Source organism: Vombatus ursinus, unplaced genomic scaffold, assembly GCF_900497805.2.
Source record: "Vombatus ursinus unplaced genomic scaffold, bare-nosed wombat genome assembly UNPS02011591.1, whole genome shotgun sequence".
Classification (NCBI taxonomy): Eukaryota; Metazoa; Chordata; class Mammalia; order Diprotodontia; family Vombatidae; genus Vombatus; species Vombatus ursinus.
The window spans coordinates 419133-428868 of record NW_020951369.1 but is presented as its reverse complement, the minus strand read 5'-3'; the positions used below and the strand labels follow the sequence as shown (position 1 = coordinate 428868).

Sequence of the window (9736 nt, the reverse complement as noted above, 5' to 3'; positions counted from 1 at the left end):
GATCCTTATAGCATATTTCTTCCTCATTTCTACTTGTTAGAAGCTTAACTTCTTTCAAGGTTCAACTCAGATATCATGTCCTATGTGAGGCATTTCTTGATCAGCCTGTCAAAAAACATTTTAATTGCCCATTCTGTGCCAGGCACTGTGCTGAGGACACAAAGAAAGCTCTAGCAATGTACATATGAGAGAGAGAGAGAGAGAGAGAGGGAGAGAGACAGAGAGAGAGAGAGAGAGAGAGAGAGAGAGAGAGAGAGAGAGAGAGAGAGAGAGAGAGAGAGAGAGAGAGAGAGAGAGTAAACAGGAAATAATCTCAGAGGACAGGTACTGGAAATGGGTGGGGTTCAAGAAAGGGCATTGCAGAAGGTGGGTTTTGAGTGATTTTTAAAGGAAGCCCAGAGGTAGAAACAAGGGACAGCCAGTGAAAAGGCTCAGGGCCCTGAAATGAAGTATTGTCTGTGAACAATAGCAAGAGGTTCAGTGTGGCTGGACTGCAAGGTGTCTGGAGGGGAGTAAGGGGTAAGAAGACTAGAAAGTTAGAAAGAGGCCAGATTAGGAAGGGTTTTAAAAGCCAAACCAAGGATTTTCTTTTTTATCCTAGAGGCAATATGTAGTTACCAGTGTTTTCTGAGGAGGGGATAATATGGTGAGACATGCTTTAGGGAGATCACTTTGAGAGCTAAGTGAATGATGGACTGGAGGGGGTAAGACACCTATGGCAGAGAGATCAACCAGAAATCTACTGCAATGGTCCAGATGTGAGGTAATGAAGGAAGTAAAGAGTATCTTTCCTTCTCCGGCTCATTTTACAGATGAGGAAACAGACAAACAAAGTTAAGTGACTGGCCCAAGTTCACACAGCTAGTAAGTGTCTGAGGCCAAATTTGAACTCAGGAAGATGAGTCTTCCTGACTCCAGGCCTGGTACTCTATCCAGTGCACTACCTTGCTGCCCAATACATATGTGTATGTATGCATGTGTGTATATGTGTGTGTGTGTGTATATATATATATATATGCATGCATACATTTATATGATATGAAGGTAGAAACAAGACTTGGCAAGAAATTGGATATATAAAATGAGTGTGAGTGAGGAATCAAATGAAGGAACAAGATTTCAAGCTTAGGTAACTGGGAAGATGGTGGTACCCTTGAAAGTAATAGAGAATTTGGGAAGAGAGGAGAGTGTAAGGGGTAACAAGTTCTGTTTTGAACATGTTGAGTTTAAGACAATTACAAGATATCTAGTGGTGATGTCTAACAAGTATTTGGTGATATATGGAGCTCAGGAAAGAGGTTAGGGGCACAAAATTAGATTTCAGGATCTTCTACATAGTCACGATAATTCAATCCATGGGAGCTGATGACATCACCAAGTTACATAGTATAAAAAGAGAAGAGGGCCCAAGACAGATCCCTGGGGGAAATCCACAATTTGTGGAAGAAGATCCAGCAAAAGAAGGCAAATAGCAATGATCCCACAGTTGTTAGTACATTCTCCCATCTTAAATTATTTTGTATGTAGTTATCCACCTATACATCGTATCCCCTTCAGTAGAATTTAAGTTCCCTAATGGTTTCATTTTTTTCTTTGTATGCTCTGTGCCTAACACAGTGTCTTGCATACGGTCTAATACATGTTTATTAACCTGATTGAATTAAGCTCTAAAAATAAGAATGAAATGATGAAAGAATGAAAACCATGACTGAAAAAGTTGCCAAAATGAAATGTCTAATGTCAAAAAAGTTGCCACAATAAAATGTCTAATGTCAAAATACATACATAGAATAGAATAGTGGTGCCAAACAAATAGAAACTTATCCCTTCGTGCCCCATATTGACTTAAAGAACCACAAATTAACATTATTCATGTTGTGTTGTATTTTTATTTATTTTGTTAAACATTTCTCAATTCCATTTTAATTTGATTCAGGCTATACTGGGGAGTTTGGTAGCCTATAGGGTGCAAGTCTGACACTCTAGCATAGAAAATATACATGGGAAGTCAGAACGGTACAAAATTATCACACGTCACATAAGTCAAGAAAATCCAAAGAGGAAGTGATAATTTCAGAAAAAAAAACCTAAATTCAAATTAGAAACCACTAAGAGAGATAAAGAAGAGAATTATTCATATGTATAAAATTATTATTAACAGTAGGTGAAGATGAATATTTAACATCTAAAAACTTAATGGCATAGCATCTAAGTATATAAAAGAAAAGTAATTGGAAAATAATTTCCAAAAATAATTGGTAACATAAATTTTGATAGTAGGGGAGTTCAATATCTTACTTTCAGAATCTGATAACTGAAATAAATTAATAACAAGAAAGGTTAATAAAATAAAATAACAATAAAGATTAATAAAATGCTAAGACAATTGGATTTGACAGATACATAGAAAGAATTAAATAAAAGGTAACAAGTATATCGTGTTTCAACTTTATGTGGAATAGTTACCAAATGTTATCATGTTCTAAGGCAAAAATGTAATTTTAATTTTAAAATTAATTTTAAATATAAATTTAAAATTAGTGTTTAAAAAGTAATCAACAATGAACATCTGATTGAAAGATATAGGTCTACATAAAAGTTAACTATTCATTGAATAATTCCTGAACAATAAGATATTGAAATCATAATAAAAATATTTAAAATAATAATATAAATACAAAATATCAGAATTTACCAAGCACATGCAAAGTAGCACTCAGAGACAAATGTATACCCTTCACTTCCAGAGAAATGTTAAAAATTAATTTTTACTGATTCCTATTTTTGTTTGTCGTTTCTTTATTTTTTGTTTTAGTTTTTTGGTAAGGCAATCAGGGTAAAATGACTTTCCTAGGGTGGCACACTAGTAGGTGTCAAGTGTCTGAGGCCAGATTTGAACACAGGTCCTCCTGACTCCAGGGCCAATTCTTTATCCACTGTGCCACCTAGCTGCTCCAATTCTTATTGTTTCTGCAACATAGTCATTCCCAATATATCTCCGCCCCAATATTAGACCTTCTTCAACAATAAAGAGTGAAGCAAAACCAAGGGATACAGTGACCATTCTGATAATGCAAGACAATTGCATCCTTCATCCAAAACAGAGAAGAATAAATTGTTTGCAGTTTAAAATTTTAAAATGAACAAATTAAGACACTACAAGCAAAGCAGGAAATTAATAAAAGGAAAAAGTAAAAAAAAGAATAAAACAATTGAATTGATAAATAAAAGGAAGCTATGTTTTAAATACTAACAAAGCTGAGTTTTAAATTATAAAATTTATTCAGAAAAGGCAGAAGTTATTATCAAATTACAAAATCAATTAGGAAAAGTCATATCAAATGTAAAAGAAATAAAAAGAACTATCAAAGATAACAAAAGTAAGATTATAAAAGAAATGGATGAATATTTACAACTTTATAAAATACTTGAAGTGGCAAAAGAGGAATTAAAGAATCTAAATAAATCAAACTCAGAAGCATCAATTACATGAATTATTAACTGAATGTCATATAAAAGACCTCAGCACCAAATATATTTTCAAATGAATTTGATATTCAAAGAATATTCATAATATTTATTCATTCAAAGGATAAGTACCCCTATACTACATAAACTTCTTTCAAAAATTCTTTCTATGAAGCAAATGTTATTTGATCACAAACCTGGCAAAAATACAGCAGAAAAAGAAAAATGGTAAGCCAATATCATATCAATAAATATTAATATAACTAAACATGTTAATAAAATAGGAAGATTATAGTATCATTTCCAAAAAAACCAAAATGTTCATTATGATCAAGTAGGATTTATACCAGAAATACAAGAATGATTCAGTAACAAGAGAACAATCAGTATAAAAATTACATCAGTAAGAAAAACATCTGATTTTGTCAGTAGATATAAAAGATGACAGTTTCTGATGACTTAAAGTTGTAGGTCACCCAAAGGATATAGAAGATGGATATGGTAGGTGCATACTGAAGCATCCTGTCAACACAGGAGAAATAGAATAAATAAAAAAGTCCTTGATCAATTTAGTTGCCTTTGAAAGCTACTAGATGAACAGGAGTACTCCTGTACAAGAAGTGCATTTAGATTGGTTGATGAAACTTACAAGCTAGTTCATAGGCTAGAGATTTGAGCATCTGGCATCTTAGAATTGAAGCCTTCTAGCTAAGTTCTTGAGGAGGAATTGATTGGGAAATGGGTGAGAAAAGCCAGAGGCCTATGCCTCTGCATCAATGTGAGTCTCTTTCCCTGATCCTTACCTCCTATCCCATCCCCATATACACAAAGACATTGCCCAGAAGAGGATCTAGTAAACCTCACAGGACCAAAGGATTGAGACCTCTCATTGATATTCTAGCAGAATCCCTGAGATTGCAGCTGCTAGCAACAGTGTCTCCAGTAAGAGGATTTCCAAGAACTGTGAAAGTTCTCTCCAAAAGGAGAAATGTACTTGGGAAAGAGTATGTCGTACACTTTGGTGAGCACTTAGAGAAGAAATGATTGATCAATTTTAGTTGTAAAAGTTCGCTAAAACAAGTCATGCAAAACTAATCTCATTTCTTTTTAAAATAAGGTTACTAAATTTGTATGATGGAATGGGTTTCATTAGTACACAGAATTCTGAATAAAAGTACTCCCTCTACCATTTGAGAGGGAAAAAAAGGGTTAAATTTTACTTGTGCAATGTTTAACTTAGAGGTTTTGAAACTCTTGTCTTGAGCCACTAGGTTGTTTTTCCCAAAAAACAGATGACCAGTATGAACCCGTATGGACAGGGTCTCTATGGTAAGGTGGGGAGGTTGTGATAAAACTGAAAGAGAACACACATGCTTAATAACTTCATGCATAGTAACTTCTCTGTCCTCAGACGGGATTTAGACCCCATTTGCTGGTCATGCAACATATGTAATGGGAGGAGGAACATGTCAAGGGGAAATATGTAAGAGGCATACCTGGAAGTTGTACACTCTGTAACACCCAGCCAATGGAGAAACAGAGGAGGGACCTTGCGACTAGTGACAGGGATAAAAGGATTTGCTGTATCAGGCATCCAGTGTGCCTATTTACATAGCGTGCCTGTTTTTGCAAAAACGCCAATAAATTTATTTTCCTGGCTTTATCAGTTTGCAAGCAAGTCTTTGATAAGGACCATTGTTTCTTACACAATATAGATTGGCACCTTTTTCTGCTTATAGTTGTAGAGAGTTGTCTTTGCAACCCGACAAGTAAAATGATTTGCCCAGAATTGAAGACCTAGTTATGTGTTAGAGGTGAGACTTAAATCTGACATGCTCAGATTTGTATTTTTGGAAAATAATTTTGACAGCCACTTTCCTTTAATGACATATAGAAAAATTCTGTACTGGCACTAACCTACACAATACTTTTATCAATCACTTGAACAAATAAGGGTATTTCAAACATCCTAGTACAGTTTGAAGCTTTTAAGTTTTAGTAACTTAAAACTGCACTAAGGTGTTTGGGATACCCTGTACATAGAAGGCACATATATAAAATTTCCAGATGAGAGGTATAGCTAATATGTTCTATTACAGACTTAATATTTAAAAAGTTAACAACAAGATGGAAAACTTGGCCCAGACTAACGAGCTGAAATATAATAATAAGTGGTCTAGCCATTTGGCAAAATAATTTAGAACTATGATTAACAAGGTAAACTGTGCATACCCTTTCACCCAGTGTCACCACTACTAAACCTTATGCCACCCAAAAGGTTGAAGTAAGAGAAAAAGTACCCATATGTACAAAAATATTTATAGCAGCTTTCCATGGAGGCAAAGAACTGGACACTAAGGGGGGGGGGTATCCATCAATTGGGGAATGACTGCCCATCAAGTAGGGAATAACTAATCAAATCATGGTATATAGATATAATGAAACACCACTGTGTCATAAGAAATGATAAAAGGGACAGTTTTAGAGAAGCCTAGATAGACTTAAATGAACTGATATATGTAGAGTGAAGTAAGCATAATCAGGAGAACAGTTCATATAAAAACAACAATGTAAAAAACAAATAGCTTTGAAAGACTTAAGAAGACTGATCAATCCAGGAACCAACTATGACTTGAGAGGACCAAAAATGAAGCATGAGACTCACTTGTTGACAGAAAGGTTATGGACTTAAGATAGAATAAGACATGCATTTTTGGACATGGCCAATATGGGAACTTATTTTACTAGTCTATGCTTATTTATTACAAGGACTTCATTTTTCTTTATTTTTCAGTGAGAAGTAGAAGGGAAAAGATACTTATAATCAAATAAGATAAATTTTAAAATGTTTTATTTAAAATAATTTTTAAAAATTTTAAAATAAATTTTAAAATTTTTATTTAAAATAAAATAATTTTTAAAAAGAAATATAATAAAGGTGAGTATAAAGTCTTTCAAGGATAAAAATATCAACGAAATATATATAGGATGGAGGAAGATAAGGGTGTGGGGGGGAATACCTAAGAGGTTTAATCCAATATATAAGTTCAATATGAACCGAGCATGACCATGACTAATCAAAAAAAAAAAGTTAATATAATAACTTTGTGCTTAGCATATGCTCCTCTGTATTGTTATTTTGTATATCTTCTTTGTTTTCTCTTGAGTAGGGATAGGGATTTATCTCATATCCCTTTGTAAACTACCTCTTTTGCTTATCCCCCTGCCCATTTCCAGTATGTCACGTACAATGCTTCTACTGCACACTCAGATGTTTCCTGCTAGTGATGATGTTACATAAATTTTAACTAAAGTTAAAATTTTCCAGTGGCTGACCTCAGCAGCCTCCCTAGATGATAGAAGATGGTTTCAATTATTCACAAGGTTTAGAGCTACCAGTGAGATAACTTTAAATAGCTATTTGGAGAACTGTGGGCTCCTCTAATCAATGAAAGCTTAAGGTGAAAAATAATTACTAAGCTGATTTCATACTTTCTCACTGTCAAAGTGAGGCAAATCAACCACTTTTCCCGCAGAACTTCTTAGAGAATAAAACAAGATAAGGACTCGGTGCCCCTGAACACAGAACAAAAGAAAGGGAAGCAGCAAATTCATATCATTTTCATGAAATCTTTTGCTTAAAAGAGAAAACATTAAACAACTTTGAAAGACCAATCAATGAAATGCTCAACCACAATTCCAGAGGACCAATAATGAAGCATGCTACCTATCTCTTGACAAAGAGATGATGGACTTATAATGCAGAATGAGATAACACATTTTTTGACATGACCAGTATAGAAATTAGTTTTGCTTGACTATTTGTTAAAAGGATTTTTTTCTTTTTTTTTTCTTTTCCAGTGGAGAGATTTGGAGAGAGCTAGAAGCGATATTGGAGTTTTAGTCTTATTCCCCTCACCATTTCTTTAAGATTGGATCTCCATATCATTACTAGGTTAGAAGTGCAGCTGCTGCTCACAGTCCAACCTCACTGCTCATAGCCCGGTGAGTTTTGACACACTCTATTTTTTTTATCTAGGTCAGTTTGCCCCACCCCTAGAGGTCTACCATATTGATGCCAAACAGTATGAACACCCAATGACTATAACCTACCACATATCAGAACTCCTAAGCTCAACCAATCCACTAGCCTCAGTCTCCTCAGCACCAGAATTGCAGGTATGTACTCCCACACCTAGCCTTTATTCCAGTCATCATTCTATAAGTAAGGAGCATAAGGCTTAGAGTCACCTGTTCAGGGTCACAAAGTGAGGTAGCAATGAAACCTGTGTTGGAACCTAATATGCTCTATACATGTCCCTGTTAATATAAAATATGAATTATTAATTATCTTGGTCAATATCTATCCTCACTTCTTCCTACATTTCACTTTTCCATCAGTCCATTCAAGAGTATTGTTTTTGGCTCCACTCTAGGTGGGAAAATTCCACTGAGCCATGTTGGAGATAATTGCTGCAAATGGTGTCTCAAGACAGATATTTAGTGAGGATCTCTTATTCTGACAACAGCTGAGTATAAGGACGGAAGACCTTTGATACTAAAACTGTACTTAGAATTTACATATTAGATTTTTAAAGCATCCTTTTGGGGGAGGCAATGATCTGGAATATGATTTCATTGGTTTGGGGCAGTAGTATCAAATTCAAATAGAAATCAAAACCACTAATACATACATAAGGATTCCTATGGGCTGCATATTGACTTAGTTTAAAATGTAATTTTATCTATATTTTATTGTATTTCCCACTTATATTTTAATTTGGTTCAAACTTCATTTAAGAATGTTATAGGCCTAATATGGCCCACAAGCCACATGTTTGACATACTCTGGTACAGAGATCTCTTTATGAGGAAAGTTCATCTACCATAACCATTTTTCTACTGTTGTATGGGGCCCTGAATAATTGTCTATACATCAGAAAGTCAGGACTTGAATTCAGGTCTTACTGATTCAAAGACTGGCTCTATCTATCTGCTCTGCCTCTGAGCATCCTCAAGGTTGTTTACATTTAATGTGAGGGATGGGGGAAGAGTGCAGAATTTAATGGTAAATGATGATTTTCTTAGGTTTGCTACTGATTTCTTTGGGAGACAGTACCTTGTTAGCACTTCCATTTACTACAAGCACCAGCTGCCAACTGACCTATCCCAGAATTAGTCTGAGAGAACAGAATTTACTCTTAGTACTATTCTGGGCACAGAGCATATACTGGCCAGTAACATTTACACCTGTTGTTCTTTATATTGTTTCCTCCAACTATTCTATAATCTTATAGACAGCGAGGATTGAATCTTATATTTGATTATCCCCCAAAGCATCCCTGACTGCAAGGATTTTTCCTTCTTAGGGGGAGTGGGGTAAGATAATATACAGGCATATAAGTAGACAAAGAACAAATCCAAAGCAAATATAAGATAATTTTGGAGAAAGAAGCACAAATAGCCAGGGAAGAGGGGAGAAAGATAAGAAAAGGTAGAAGGTGGTACTTGAGTAGAGCTTTGATTGAGGCTAGGTGTTCTGAGAGGTAAAAATGAGAAGGGAGTACATTCCAGGTATGGGGGATATATTCATGGATACAAGAGATGGAATGTCATGTCTGAAGTAGAGCAAGTAGGTCAATTTGGCTGAACCATAAAGAATATGAAGAAGAGTATTATGTAATAAATCTCTGGGGAAAATGGTGCAGTAAAACTACTGCTTGCCATATACCCAAAAGAGCTTTAAAAAAGACCCACATATACAAAGATATTTTATAGCAAAAAAAAAAAAATACAACTGGTAAGAAAGTATGTCCTAATCAATTGAAGACTAACTAAAGAAATCATGGTATGTGAATACAATGAAACAATAACACACCCTACAAAATTATTAACGTGACACAATCAGAGAAACTTGAGAAAACTTGTTCAGACTAATGCAGAGTGAAGTGAGTAGAACCAAAAGAATAATATACACAAGGAAAATCATAATATAAAGGGAAAAAACCTTGAGAATTCAGAATTTTGATCAATTAAGTGAAGACTGATGATGAAGCCTGCATCCATCCTCTTGGGAAAGAAGTAATAGATTATAGGTACAGATTGAGACATACTCTTTCTAACACACCCAATAGGTTGATTTGATTTGCTTGACTACGGTTATTACAAGAGATATCTTCTCTTGGAGGGCTGGTGGGACCCTGATGGATAATGTTAGAGATAAGAAAGAAAGAAAGAAAGAAAGAAAGAAAGAAAGAAAGAAAGAAAG

At 34.8% G+C, this 9736-nt stretch overlaps 1 protein-coding gene across 1 annotated transcript in view; it reads right to left on the bottom strand.

Moving 5' to 3' along the window:
• Window positions 1-9736, bottom strand: part of OCA2 (OCA2 melanosomal transmembrane protein) — a 556217-nt gene that overhangs the window by 393103 nt on the left and 153378 nt on the right. The window lies entirely within an intron of this gene.